Below are 15,933 nucleotides of genomic sequence, written 5' to 3'. Positions count from 1 at the left end.
TTTTTAAATTCCCTCTTAGGCATACATACCTTTTACTTTCTTTTTTTATTTTAAGGTGATTTGTCTTTTAGTGTTGACTTTCATGATTTGTTTGTATTCATCAGCCAAAGGGAGTGCTGGTGCAAAATGTCCAAAATTGGTTGGATTTTATAAAGGGTATTTATTTGGGGTAGGAGCATACAGATAACAGGCCATGAAGCATGTTACTTCCCTTACCAAAGTCTATTTGGAGCAAGATGGCTGTCAATGTCTGTGAGGGTTCAGGCTTCCTGGGTTCCTATATTCATGAGGCTTGCTTTTCTCTGGATTCAAGGTTCCTTTCTTCCCAGGGTTGGCTTATCTTTCCTCTGCGAGCTTACTTCCCAGGGCTCCAGCTTAAGTTTTTAGCATCAAACTCCATCATCAAAATTCCAACTTCAGAAACCCTCAACTCTGTTCTTTGCCACCAAGGGGTGGGGACTCAACACCCTAATCATAACTCAATCATGCCCAGGTACAGATTAGATTACAAACATAATCCAATATCTATTTTTGGAATTCATAACCATATCAAACTGCTACAGTCACTTTCCAGGCATTTTTATTTTTCTCATTGAACTGTTTACATGGTTTTATTTTATTTTAGGTTTTTATTTAATTATTATTATTTTTAAAGATACATGTATTGACAAAATCTTATATTAAAAAAGAGAAGAGCTTCCCATGTACCCCACTCCCCACACCCCCCAATCCTCCCATATCGACAACTTCTTTCATTAAGTAGTACATTGATTGCATTCGATGAGTAGATTTTGGAGCATTACTACACAGCATGGTTTATAGTTTATGTTGTAGTTTGCACTCTTTCCCAGTCCATACAGTAGTTTATGGCAGGATAAGCAATGTCCTGCTCTGTCCCTGCAATATGATTCAAGACAACTCCAAGTCTCCAAAATACCCTATATCACACCTCTTCCTCCCTCTCCCTGCCCTCAGCAACTCCCATGGCCATTGTCTCCACATTAATGATATAATTTGTTCCATTGCTAGAGTCACAATAATTCTATAATAGAATACCAGCAAGCCCTTTCTAATCCATATTTTATTCTTCCATCCTAAGGACCCTGGGATGGTGATGTCCACTCTACCTCTAATTTGAGAGGGGCCTTAAATCTCACATGGCTGATAGACAGAATTCTCCTGCTTGCAGTAGTAGACTCTCTCAGTTCCCTGGTGTGGTGGTTGACCATCCTCACCTCCCCGTTAGCTGACCCGGGTAAGTCCAATGAACCAAAGAGTAGGCATTGCAACTCTGTGAGGCTCAGGGCCCAGCTGGCACATCGACAGATTAAAAATTCAAGTCTCCTGAGCATACACCAAACCTAGCACCAACCACAGGTTCAGTAAAAGTGACAGAAGAGGCATGCATAGAGAGGTTACATCTGAGTCCAATTCCATTACACTCAGGACCACAAATTACCAAGTAGGGCCCACTGGCAAAACACTGAACTCCAGAGCCATCTTTCATGACCATAGGGCCTGGGTATGTCTGTATACGCCAGGAGCACCACAAACTGGGGTTGTATCTACTTTGGCTGTCTCTGAGGTCCTGCTCAGATGTGCATAAGATTGACCCCTCTGATGACCTCCTGACTCATTTTGAAGTTTCTTAGCCATATAAACTCATTTGTCTTCACCATTTTCTCCTTTTATTCAAGGTCTTTTTCTAGGTGCATCACCAGCTTTCAAGCACACAGGCTCATAAACATAGTCATCAGTATCAAGGGCCCGTCACTGGACCTTCATTCCTCCTTCTTTGCCCTTGTAGTTGGGACATTACTGCTGCTTCATTGGGGAGTATGACAGAGTTTCCCAAAATAGGATCTCAGCACTCCCTCAGTTGTCGTGTGAAATTCTACCCCCTATGTCAACACCCAATGAATACATGAACATATCTACATACCCTACATGCATGCCCTGGAGAACTCCCACCCATACATCCCCCATCAATGACACCCCACACAAGTGTTCCTCCCCTGCCATAGTTGAACCTCTCTGTGGTCCAAAACTTCTTCAAAAATGAAGCTTAATATATTGCCAAATTCAATTAGTAGGAAAAGGAAATAGTAATGGTAGGTTTAAAGATTAGAAATAGAATGCATACTAATTTAGAAAATCCTAAATAAAGTAAAAAATGAACTGGGGTATTAAAAATGAAAAGTATCATCAAACTTTGTTTTTGACATTTTGTCTTTCATCACTGTAATAGTGTTGCCCTGTATGTACAGTGGAACAGAAATTTCATTCCTTCCTCAGTGCCTACATTCTTCTTGTTTAATTTTTAATTTTGTCTTCAAACAAGTTTTAGATCACAGTAAAGTCACATATACAATATAGGGGACACCCATATGTGGTCACCCCTCGGGCTGAAGTGTGGTTTGCTGGCCTGGCGGGGGAGCAGCCACGGCAGGCCAAGCCGCTGCCCCCATAATAGGGTGGCTGGTCAGACTCACCGCCACCCCTGAAGGAAGCTCAGCATGGGCGCAGAGTGCCCTCGGGTCTCCCCTTCTCGGCAGCCATGCTTCCACGGCCGCCCCTCCTCCCAGATGGCGCCACACGATGCCTGTGGGGTGGCACCCTTCTTCTTCTTTCTCCCTGCGCAGGCGCAGGGCGGAAAATTCCAGTCTGCCCTTTTCCCCTCCCCCGACAGCAGCAACAGCCAGGCGTGGGCGGAAAAATCCAGTCTGCCCTTTTCCCTCCCCCCGACAGCAGCAACAGCCAGGTGTGGGTGGGAAACTCAAGTCTGCCCTCTACCCCAGCAACAGCAGCCACCAATCACTAAACCCTGCCACTTCCCCCAGCAACAGCAACAGCCAATCCCTAATCACCACCCCTCCCCCATCCAGTACCACCCACTGACCTTTCACCAGCAACCAATCAGAACAGGGCATGGCTTCGACCAATCAGCCTTCCCCAGCCCCTATAAAACTGTTGCCTCTCCCTCAATAAAGTTGGACTTGCGTGTTTACCTTGTCTCCGCGGTAGTTTTTCTGCTGTGCACCCTCCAGTCCTGAGAGCCCCTGACAAGGGCCTGGCCTCCCTTGTCCCCAGTTCATCGCCTGCTTCTCCAGGTGACCCCTTCATCGCCGGCTTTGCCGGGTGACCCCGTCAGCCGAACCGCACAACCCCTGTGAGACTGACCCCTCGTCTGCTGCCGGACTGACCCCTCGTCGCAAGTGGGACCGACCCCTCGTCCCAAGCGGGACCGACCCCTCATCCAAAGCTGGACCGACCCTCGTCCGCAGCCAGACCCCACCTCTACCAACCGAGCAAACCGTCGCACCCATAAATTCAACATCAAATCCTTCTCCCTCTTCCCCAGCAATGACCTTTTTGCACGTTCTTGTTTTATTTGCTGTAGCTGATGTACAGATATTGAGACAATAGCTTTCAAACAAGGTTACACTTGGGTTTGCATTGTGTTCTATATTTTAGACTATAAAATTTTCTAAATTTTTAGTTATCTTATGTTTTACGTTATGATTTACATTTTAGCCTATAGGCCCCTATATATTTTTGGTGTAATTTAACATGTCCTATATCCATCCTTGCATAATCTTGTGGAACACTTTCATTACCTCACAGTTACACTGACTCCACCTATTCAATACCTCTTTCCCCCTCCCCCTGTGGCCCACAATGACAACCAAGCTTCACTGCTTGAAGGACTAGATTCACTGATACTTCCAACAATGCTAAAGACTTAACATACAAGTCTGTCTTCCCCCATTGGGAAGCTCCAATTCTCTTGGGAGACATAATTCCCTATGTTTGAGAACATCAGACCTCTCAAGGAAGTGGGTACACCTACCCATACATTTTGTGAGTCTCTATCCACTGAAATATAACACTATGAGAAGATGGGCACTCACACACTCCCTAGAAGCCTGTTTCTGTGCCAGATGCCCCCCAATAAGCACCTTAAACAGGTAAGCCTTCTTTAATATATTTTGTAAAGAGTTTTCTCAACATTATAATTTCAACCACATACCCAATAATCTCCCATTTTCATCTGTTCCCCCCACCCTTCCCCTAATTCCTTCAGCCACCTGACCCACCCTTCCAAGCCAAGCCCCCTCAAGCCTGCAAAGCCCTACACAATAGTATCCTTATGTCCCCATTTTATCCCTTCCCTATACAATTACTTACCTCCAATTTATCATAGATTTCCCTCATGTAGGCATCAGCTCACAAACTTCCTCTCCTCTCCAATTTCCTGTAAGCCTATCATCCAGTCTCCAGCTCAACATCACTAGCAATTAGGGAAATGCAAATCAAAACTACAATGATATACCATCTTACACCCATTAGATTGGTGGCTATTAATAAAAACCAGAGACTACAAATGTTGGAGAGGATGCGGAGGAATGGGAACCTTCATCTACTACAGGTGAGAATGTACAAGGATCCGGTCATTATGGAGGACAGTTTGGCAGTTCCTAAAAAAACTAGCTATAGATTTGCCATATGATGCAGCAATTCCACTGCTAGATATATACCCAGAAGAACAGAAAACAAGGACGCAAACTAATATATGCACACCAATGTTCACAGCAGCATTATTCACTGTTGCCAACACTTGGAATCAACCCAAATGCCCATCAACAAATGAATGGATATGCAAAAATGCATGTCCTGCCATGGCCCACTGGGTGGACAGGGGAAAAGTGTAAACTATAATGTAAATCATTATCCAGTGGTGCAGCAGTGCTCAGAAATATATTCACCAAATGCAATGAATGTCCCATGATGATGAAAGAGGTTGTTGATATGGGAGGAGTGCAGTGAGGAGGGTGGGGTATATGGAGACTTCATATTTTTTTAATGTAACATTAAAAAAATAAAGAATGAAAAAATGTGGTATATACACACAATGTCACATTACTCAGCTGTAAGAAGAAGTACAGTACTAATACGTGCAATAGCCCAGATGAATCTTGAGGACTTTCTGTTGAGTGAAGCAATCCAAACATTGAAGGACAAATACTACATGACTTCTCTGATAAGAAATAAGCAAACCAAGCTGTCTCAGAGAGCTGGAGACTGGTTTACATTTTAAACCTCTAGTTACCCCTTCTTCCAAGTATTATATTCCTCTCCAACCCCCCCCCCCCAAGGCCCACAGTGACAACCAAGCTCACTGCTTGAAGGACCAGATTCATAGATTCTTGCAACAAGGCTGAGGGCTTGACATACCTGACATACCTTGACATACCTATCCTTCCCCATTGGGAGCCACCCATGCTGTTGAGAGACACCTTCCACTCTGTTTGAGAACATCAGGTCTCCCCAGGATGGGGGCATAACACATTCCTGTTCATTGTATGGGTCTCTATCCTCTGATAAAACACACTATTACATGATGAGCACTCATACATTCTCTAGAAGTCTGCCCCAGGTGCACCCTGTGCCAGGTACACTTTGTCAAACACCTTAAACCAGTAACCGTTTCTTATTATATTTTCTAAGGAGTTTTTTCAACATTATAGAAACATTATAGTTTCAATCACATTCCTGACACTCTCCCATGTTCACTTGCTCCCCTCAACCCTTCCCCCTGTTCCTTAGGCCATCTGACCCATCCCCCCAACCCTATTATACAACTCAAATTAGTTTACATATATGGGGTGAAATAGGGGTCAAGATTTCTTTTTGTGTTTCAGCACAATTCTACAATTGTTACAATATTGTTTAAAGAATTGACTTTCCCTTGTTGAAATGCTTCTTGCCATTTCCAGAAATCAATTAGCCATTAAACTACGGGTTAATTTACAGGCTTTCTTTTATGTCTTTTGAGTCTTGTATCCGGATGACATTGGCTGTTTTCCTTTCTTTGCATTTCCATTGAAATTCAATTTCAACACATGCTGTGCAATTTATTAAGGGCTTACAGGGTTTATCTCTGAGATTGACTTTAAGCCCAGTATGGAGAATTGATCTGTTAAAATATTGGATATTTCAATCCATGAATTTAATGTACCTCTACACTTATATAATCATTTTTAGTACCATTCTACAAAAATAAAATTGTATGATAATTGCACGTCCTGAAAACTCTCTAAATTAAATTTTCATTTCTGTTTTTTTTTTTTTTGGTAGAATCCTATGGATTTTATTCTCAAAGTATCATGCAGCTTGTGAATACAGGTTTTATTATTCTTTCTCCTTTTGAAATTCAAATTTTCTAAGACTTATCTTGCATATGAGGTATAGAATATGTCCTTGACTATTTCTCCTTAATTTGTCAAGTTTTCACATTGGTGTTGCTCTTTGCAGCTGTGGAGGCACCCACTCTTCCAGCAGAAGAAATGGGAGTTCTCATTAGACCATCCCTGGAGGAGGCTCAGGGTTTCCCCAGCAATGATGGGGTGCCTGTCACCTTCACCATCTCAAGTTCCAAAAAGAAATTTGCTGTCTTCAGGACCCAAATTCCTTCATGCCTCACCCGTCTTCTTGACATTATTACAGAAGAAGGTACCAATGAGTGAGCCAGACCAGCTCTGTGTCTGGACTTAACCAAACACCTACTTTCTCAGGCACCCTTTCACAGTTTCATGCCTTGTACCCAGGACACAGGGCATGTGAGCCAGCCTGGACTGCAAGTGACTGGGAGGGGAGGAGATGTCTGTCCTCTGACCCCAATGAGCAGCAGTCATGTTGTCAATGGATGGTCCATCTACTGCAGCACCCCAGGCCTCTGACCCCAGGAGAATCTTAGTCAAGGCAGAGGTGCTTTCTTTCAAGGATGAAAATCCAACTCCATAGGCTCTGCTTTTACCACATTTGTGCATCCAGGTTTAGAATTTATTGTTGTCATGGAGAATATTTTTTTCTGTTTTTTTGTTTGTTTGTTTGTTTGGTGTTTATACTTTGCTTTTAGATTCCCTGAAAATTCAGAACCATTAAATGGAAAAATGGGGTCAGCTATCATGTGCCAAAAACCATACCCAAGTATAGCCAGTGCATATGAAAGTGACTTTAATAAGAGAAACTATTAATAATCAAAGACCCTGAGAAGGCCAGGTATTTGTCCTATTTCCCCATCTGCTTGTGCCACTGTGAAATGCTGATATACCCATCGAACAGTAATAGTCAGCCTCAACCTTGGGTTAGAACCCAGTGATGTGCAAATGCCCTACTTTGGCTGAGGCATCTTTGGCTCAGAGTAATGACTGACCTTGGAGCCCTGGTGCATATCTGAGCCTGATTTTTTACATCAGGAGAGACAAAGGAGGGCTCCCTGGCTGCTTCAGGTATTAGTATATGTATTTACTAACAACACAGACATCACTGCTGAAGGTACTGTATAGTCTGGCCATTGTTCCAGGAGATGCAGAGAAGGCGGGTGGTTGAGTCAACACAGGCTGGGAGAGGGAACCTGCAGACAGAGACAGGGATGGGTGTGGGGCCAGGGGCCAGGTCTAAACTACATGGAGGTGTGAGAGAGTGGAAGTGACCCAGGCTAGGGGATCTGACACAGGTCCCAAGTCCTGTCCCTACCTGAGCAGTGAGAGAGGAGCAGGAGGAGGAGAGGAGTCCAGGCAATGGTGAACACAGTCCTTGAGCTCCACAGTGGAGCTGGGCTGCTTCAGGCCTCCTTTTATCTCCCACCCTCTGCCAGAGGAGGGGCTCATCATGCAAATTTGCTTCAATTTACTAACTGCCCAGGCCCTTCCTGAGTCCTGATGCTGGAATTCAGCTGGCACTAGACCTAGAAAGTTGAAGGCTACTTTATCCCTATGGAGAGCACTGGGAGGAAGCAGCTGCTTAGAAGACACAAAAGTCCTTGTTCAGGGGACCATGCCAAGACAAAGAAAATGCAGAATGTAAATCCCCTTCACTGGGTAAAGGGCCCAGGCCACAATATGGGACACCTTTGAGTGAATGGTCCTTCCTGAGCCCGAATGCAAGACATACAAGACAGTATGACAACACTCCCTGCTGTTGCAGGTCAAAACCTCAGCATGGCTCTATGACCTGATAGCCCAGATGAATTCTGCCCCTCAACAGGTTAGTGCCTGGGCCCAAACATTGATGTGTTTTTCTAGATACTGTAAATCCAAGATGCTGCATTGAATTCCTAATCAGCTACTCACTCCAGAAAAACCCAAGACTATGAAAGCTGCAAACATGTACTTGAAATATAACTTCATCTGTATGAATATACAGAGAAGATACTGTAATACTAGTGACCACATGGGTGTAAGTTCATCTGCCACAGAGGAAGGTCATGTGAATTGGTCAGAAAGATGTGTAGGAGCTCTTCAAGTGTACTGCATGTAATTGGCAACTTTCAGGGAATAAAATGCCCCAGGGGAAGATTAAAAGATAAAATTCATCAAAATTTCCAAAAGATTGTCAAAGCTTTTATATTTAATAGTGAAAAGATGCTTTTTCATGGTTTTGGAAAAACTAGTTCCTTTGGCAGTTTAATATTTCCCAGTGCACAAAGTAACACATTTCCTCATTGTATAAATTCAGCATTTATCTCCATAAGGAACATTTGTCTTTAACATATTTCCATGGTAATGTCTTGTGAGAATTTTATTACAGGACTTAGACAATATGCTCATCTTCAAAACAGATTATTTTCGTTCTGGATTTTCTTACTCATTATTTTAAGATTTGCAGGAAGCTAAGTTTGATGTTTTAATGTCATGAGGTCTGCAGATGTGTTTAAATGTCTGGGCAGGCAAAAAGAAAAGGCACTACATCCTCACTGTAGCATATCCACACTTGCCTCAACTCTGCATATGGCCCCATGTCTAGACTCCCAACGTCCTGCAGTAAATAGCCCAGTGCCAGGCTCACCCTCTTACCTGGGCCAACTCTCTACTCATGGCCTTCAGAGAGATCTTTCCCCTTCAGGTCTGGCAGGTCCTCCTCAACCCTGGCCCAGATTCCTTCAGTGGCTCTCTGAACTTTCTGCGTGATATTTCTGTGAATGTACAACTTCTCTAAAAGAAAAACAAGAAAGAATATTATAGCTGATATTTCCTGGTTCCATATTATGTCTCATATATGGTTTTCTTTGAAGTCCACATCAATTTCTCACTTGTTATGCAGGTGGAATATATCTCTTTTCAGCAAATAACTAGAAGCTAGAATGAACCCAGCCTCCATGTTTTTCCATCTCTAAGACCCCTAAAGGATGGTCCAAAATCTTTTATCCCAGGATCAAGCATCTGCGAGAGGAGTTAGATTTGTTGTGTTCCACCAACTCTGCAAAATATGTATGGCACCATTGTAGCTCACATGTCTTTCTAAGAGAGCAAAAAATTATCAAAATTGTCCGAGTACTTAAAAATGGGTTATATTGGTATGTCAACACTTTGACTTTTAAAATGATCCTCTTGAAACAAGTCAATTTTTACTGAACCTAATAAAGTAATGCTCCAAATAAGGGGAACTGAGAAGGATATTTAGAGAGCATTGAATGCTTCTGTCTGGATTGCAATACATGTTACCACATGTTTTCCTTTACAGTTTTCACTGTGGGATAATCATAAATATCTGGTTTTTGTGAAAGGACAGTGATCACTGGTACAGGAGTATACATATATATGTATTTATGCATATGGACATACTTTATGAATATTATTTTTTATCTGTGATAAAAATAATGCCTGATGATACAGATGTTAATGAACCTTGAATAATATATTTCTTACTGGAAATGTCAAAGACTCTGATTCTCATTGCTGTTTTCTCTATTTTGCAGCTTGCCTTCCCTTCCCTAATGATTTGTGGCATTGAGGGAGAAAGGAACCAGAATCTGGAGGAAGCACCCTGGTGAGAGTGACTCATGGATCTATTGCCTGAGGAGCCTGGGAATGAACTACTGGACAGGGGACAGCAGCTCTGAGCCCCTCCCTCCCCTCATTCTGCTTTTTACTATTGCCACTCCCTCTTCTCTCTTTTCCCTATGAAGATGAGGCATTCTGAACAAAGGAAGAGGTTTTGGTTGCATTTGCCCATAGTTTAAAATCACTGTGTAAGTGTAACTAATATTCCGTATATAGAGCACAGTGTAAGCCTCGTCCTCAAGCTGAGATCCTGTGATGGTGAGGGCAGCTTTGTAACCAGAGATGAAGGTAGGGAGAGGGAAGAAGTGTGATATGTGGGCATTTTCAGGACTTGGAGTTGCCCTGAATGATATTGCAGAGACAGATGCAGGACATAATATATCCTGCCATAACACACTGAATGGGTTTGCGGAGGTGGGGAGTGAGGTATATGGGAACCTCTTATATTTTTTAATGTAACATTTTGTGTGATATATGTATCTTTTTAAAAAAAACAATAAAACAATTTAAAAAAAAGAAGCAATTAGGGACCCCTGAGGAGTGGCTACTCATGCTGTAGATCAGCATGTGGGGAGCCAGACCTGGGCTCTGCTTGCACCAGCTGCAGTAGTAACTGGTAGAGACTGAACCAGAGCTGAGACTGCAGGTGAGCATGACAGTCCATACTAGAGACACTAGTGATGGCTCCTGGGTCACCACGGTCTGAGAATCTGCCCCTGGACAAGCAGGATAGAAACGGTGTTAGAGACAGGGGTCAAACTGAGACCTCTGCTCTCACATGAGTAACCCAAGAATGCAGAGTCCCTTCCACTGACCTAAGCCATAAGCAAGGAGCCTGAGAAGAAGAGCCATCCAGACCATGGTGAGGATACTCATGAGGACTTGCTCCTCAGGCTCCACAGTTGGAGTTAAGTGTCCTCAGGGCCTTTTCATGGCTCCCCAGACAAGGTTCTTCATGCATATCTGCTTCCTCTCTCTTCCTGCCCCAGCATTCACCCTGCTGTCCCCCTGGGTGGGATCTTCAAAGAGCCAGGTACTGGGACCTCAGCTAGACCAGTGCCCCCATGGAGACTGAGACACTGCAGGATTGGGGTTGATGCCTTTCACCAAACTCAGGACTCACACACCCTCTGGTGACATCAGTATACAAGGTCTTCTCTGAAAAATCTCAAGGCTGGAGGATGAGAAGGGGGAGGTCTCAAACTCTGAGTCACAACCTCTCTCTTCTTTCCCACAATGAACCCTACTGTTATGAACATTTTCTTTGCGCCTAAGTGAAATCACTTCTTCTCTTCTTTGGGGGTGCTTAGCAAGTTCTCCCCCACTTTTAATATTGAACCCACTTGGAAAAAAACTAGCCTCTGTCTGAAGGTGAAGGGACAGGTTTTCCTAACACAGTCCTCGAAACTGTCCCCATAGGAGGATTTTTTTTCCTTAGGCTTTCTTTCTTTCTTTCTTTCTTTCTTTCTTTCTTTCTTTCTTTCTTTCTTTCTTTCTTTCTTTCTTTCTTTCTTTCTTTCTTTCTTTCTTTCTTTCTTTCTTTCTTTCTTTCTTTTTTAACGTTATATTAAAAAAGTATGAGGTCCTCATATATCCCCCCTCCCCCCGCCCTCAACCCACTCCTCCCATAACAACAACCTTCTCCATCATCATGGAACATTCATTGCAATTGGTGAATACATCTCTGAGCCCTGCTGCACCACATGGTCAATGGTCCACATTATAGTTTACACTGTCCCCCAGTCCACCCAGTGGGCCATGGGAGGACATACAATGTTCAGTAACTGTCCCTGAGGTACCACCCAGGACAACTCCAAGTCCTGAAAATGCCCCCCGTCACATCTCTTCTTTCCTCTCCCCACCCTCAGCAGCTACCATGGCCACTTTCTCCATCTCATTGCTACATTTACTTCAATTACTAATCACATTAGTTCCAGAATAGAATATCAGTAAGTCCACTCTAATCCATACTCTATTCCTCCATCCTGTGGACCCTGGGATGGTTACATTTGCTTCACTTCTGTATCTAGAGGTTGCTTAGATTCCACTTGGATGATGGATGCAATTCTCCTGTTTGCAGTTGTAAGCACTCTTGGCTCCCTGGTGTGGTGGTTGACCTTCACTTCCCTGTTAGCTGGCTGGGGTAAGCCCAATAAACCAGAGGGTAGGAGTTGCAAGTCTGTTGAGATTCAGGGTCTGGCTATCACATTGACAGTCCAGAGATTCAGGTCCCCTGAGTATACACTAAACCCCAGCGCCAACCACAGGTTCGGTAAAAGTAACAGGAGAGGCTACTGGACAAAGATCACATCTGAGTCCAGCTCCATCACACAGAAACACAAACTCCAAAGTAGGGCCAACTGACATGGAACTGAAGTCCATCTGTCATGACCATAGAACCTGTGGGTCTCTGGAACCCTCAAAAGAACCTATACCTGGGGTTGTATCTACTTTATCTGTCTCTGGAACTCTGCTGAGGTATGTGTAAGGGCGACCCCTCAGATGACCTCCTGGCTCTTTTTGGAGACCCATGGGTGGATTTAAATTGACCATACATCAGACAAAAAGTTTATACTAAATAATTGCAAGGCTTAAAAATCAAATATCTCTCTAGAGAAAGCACGTTTTATATCAAATGCACATTTGCATTTTAAGGTAAGGAGGATGTAAAACTTTAGAAAAAAAGGCAAAAATAAATGAAAATATCAAAAGCCTAACATTTCATACATCCATAAATCATTATAAATACATGAAGTTAACATAAAATACTACTAAAAATACAAGCTAAAATATAACAGCTAAATATGACAGCATTTATTACAGATGTCTCCATGAATAAGGTTGTGAATCATAGCTTTCAGCAAAGTACTCTAATTTCTGGAGGGAGCCCTGAGCCACTCTTGTTCTCAGGCATTCTCAAGGAACCATGCATTGGCCACACAACCACTTCCCTGGGGAATGTCTGGGTATCGAAGGGTGTAAGTAGTTACTGGATGTATGAGTAAATTGGATGTGGGCACCAGGAGCCCTTCACGATGCAAGAAGGAGCAGAGAGCAGCTCCCCATGAGCTCCTGGTGATGCCACTTGACTCAGTGAAAAGCTTCCCATGGCTGGCGCTTTTTGTCCCTGAAGGGATGACATCTGGCCCATTGATGGGGTGCCACAAGAGCACTGTTTGCTAAGACTTCCTTTTTGGCTGTAACAGTCCCAAATATTAAATGTGACTTGTTCTCTGTTCAGATTGTCTTCTGGGTGAAGCTTATTCATGCAAATTCAATCTTTCTGTGGGATTGTTTGTGTATTCCTGGGCACTAAGCCTGGACTAGTTCTCCATAAAGAGAGAAGAATGAAATATGAAGCAAGAGTGTTTGTCAGAGCTGGATTCTAATTTCCTCTTGAGGGATCATAGGTGCAATGATATTACACTTCCATGGGGACACAGCTTGTCCAAGTATGCAAGAGCTAACAGAGTATTTCCCAAATGGCCTGGTTCCCAGTGTTCTCAGGAATAATCCAACATCACCCTCTTCTGACCACAGATTCTGGGTCCTCTTGCTTCTCTGACTCAACCCATCACTCTTGGAAGGACATCCTGAATTTTTCTCATGGGTCTGTCTGATGGTGCCACCCAGGGCAGTAGAATGAGGATCCATAGGCATGTCAAAGGGCCACCAAATTCACCTTAACGAGTTCCCAGTGGCAAAAGTTGGAAGCGTTTGAGCAACAAAATAAATAATAACTTATTGGACTATAGACCAGAGTATAAAATAGTAATCCATGAGCCCTTAATGACATAAAAGAATTGGGTAGAATACACAAATCTCCCGTTCAGAAATGTTTAAATATTTGATGTGGATGTTCTGCCTTCAAGGAAGTAGTGCATAAGACCCCATTCCAAAAGTGTGGACTTTCAGTGTGACTTTCCCTCAGAGATGACAGCATGGATTGGGGAGAAGTAGAGCAACAAATTCCTTTGTTCAGGTGATCAAGGTCAACATGAACAGTCATAAATCATGCTGATAGATGTTCCCTTGGCATGATGTGATGAAAATGGCACTTTATTACTGTAAACTCCCAATCCCCCAGATATGTATAACTTTTGGGTAATGTAAAGATTTTTAAAACATCAGACAGATAACAAGAGAGGGGAAGCCTACAAAGTCCTTGAGTAGTCCTCTTCAAAACTGCTAAGGTCATCACACACAAAAAATGAAAGTCTTTGAAATGGTGACAGCCAACAAGAACTTAAGTAAGGCCTGAAGACTCCATAGTATATGCTATCCTAAAGGAGGTGATGGAACGGTAAAAGTTCTTTTTTTTTTTTTAATTTAAGAATATTTGAATTCTATATTGAATTTAGTTGATGATACACCAATGCCACCTCTTGAATTGTAACAAATATAACAGCCTATTGAACTATGTTAACAATAAATAGGGAAGTTCTGGTGAAATTATGTATCGAAGGGAACTCAATATTGTATCTGTTCAATTATTCCATAAACTTAACACCCTTAAAAAAATCATGTCTATGGAGCTGCCCTGGATGGTGCTTCAGAGGTAATCACCGGACATTGTAAATCCTCACAGGGCCCACTTGATGGAATAGAGGAGAGTATGGGCCATGATGTGAACCAATGTATATGAGGTGCAGAGGTGCCCAAAGATGTACTTACCAAATCCAATGGATGTGTCATGATGATGGGAACGAGTGTTGTTGGGGGGGGGAGAGGGGGGGTGGGGGGGGTGGGGTTGAATGGGACCTCACATATATATTTTTAATGTAATATTATTACAAAGTCAATAAAAAATAAAAAAAATTAAAAAAAAAATCATGTCTATAGAGGGATGTGGGAATAAGGTGGCTCCTCCATCCTGTAGTTCCACAAACATAAACTGCTAAAACAGCACACATCACATTTCATTCTTGTGTGCTGGTGTTAAATTCAGAAACCTACAAAAATGAACTATTCTACCATGAGATAGAGGGTTCCCTAATCATCTTTCTACAACTCAAGATTCCTTATTCCTGGCCAAAGACAGATAACTTCATCAAAAGGAATTTATTCAAATGGAATCTGAAGGGCAGGATTCCTATCAAAGGGTTAAAAGACACACTAGGTCAAACCTAACTTAAGTAATCTAATCAAACATCCTCACCTACCACAGGTTCACACCCAGAGGAGTGGACCAGTTTCAAAAACTTGATTTTTTGAGACTCTATTCCCTTACAGAAGCTTTGAACAACCAGTAAGAACTGGCAAAGACCTCTTATTAAAAGGTCCAGAAAAAAATTAAGGGACTGCAGTATCAAGGCATATTCTAAATCAAGAAAATGGGCCCTTAACAAAATGATCCTGGCATTAATAAATCTCTGTTGTAACACCAGCTCAATACAACCTTAGGAAACAGACATCCCAGAGTGTAAATTCCAGCAGTAGCACATTGAAATATCAAAATATCCAGACTTCAAGAGGAGGGCAGAATAAGGAGCTCCTAGAGTCAACTCCGGCTACAGGGCAGTTAATAAACACCCAGAGCTCTCTGGAGCTAGCTGAAGCACCTGTTTGGGGGTTCCAGGAGACCAGACGAGCATCCTGCAACATCCTTGAAGGAATGAAAGAAGGAGCCTGCCCATCTGCAGAGAAGACTTGTAAATAGATGGTTCCATACCCTGGAGGCCAGTGCCCATCCTCCACCGGAGGCACAAGCCACCTTGGGAGCTGTTCTGTGGATGGAATTGAAAGTTCCACTTCCCAAAAATGGGGGAGGAAGAGATGGTTGGGCATCAACTTCAACTAATGCTGAGTAAAATTCAGTGGGCTAAAGTATAATCCTGAAAACAGCTAAAGTTTGAGCCTGTCCAAGTCAGAAAAAGGCTGGGAGCCACCATCTTAACTCCACACCTGGCATGAGAGGAAGTGGGGAAGACTGAGAATCGCAGTGCTTGTGGGGACCAGCTTCTTTCCATCCAGGTCAGATTGCAGGTCTAGGCTAAGATGCAGTGCCACCTCCAATAGGGAGGAAGTTGCAGGGACCTGCACCATCCTCTCTTGGAAATTGCTGGCCAAGTCTTGGAGGCTAGTGATT

Source organism: Dasypus novemcinctus, chromosome 19 (assembly GCF_030445035.2).
Source record: "Dasypus novemcinctus isolate mDasNov1 chromosome 19, mDasNov1.1.hap2, whole genome shotgun sequence".
NCBI classification, from domain to species: Eukaryota; Metazoa; Chordata; class Mammalia; order Cingulata; family Dasypodidae; genus Dasypus; species Dasypus novemcinctus.
Note: the sequence above shows the minus strand (reverse complement) of the source record.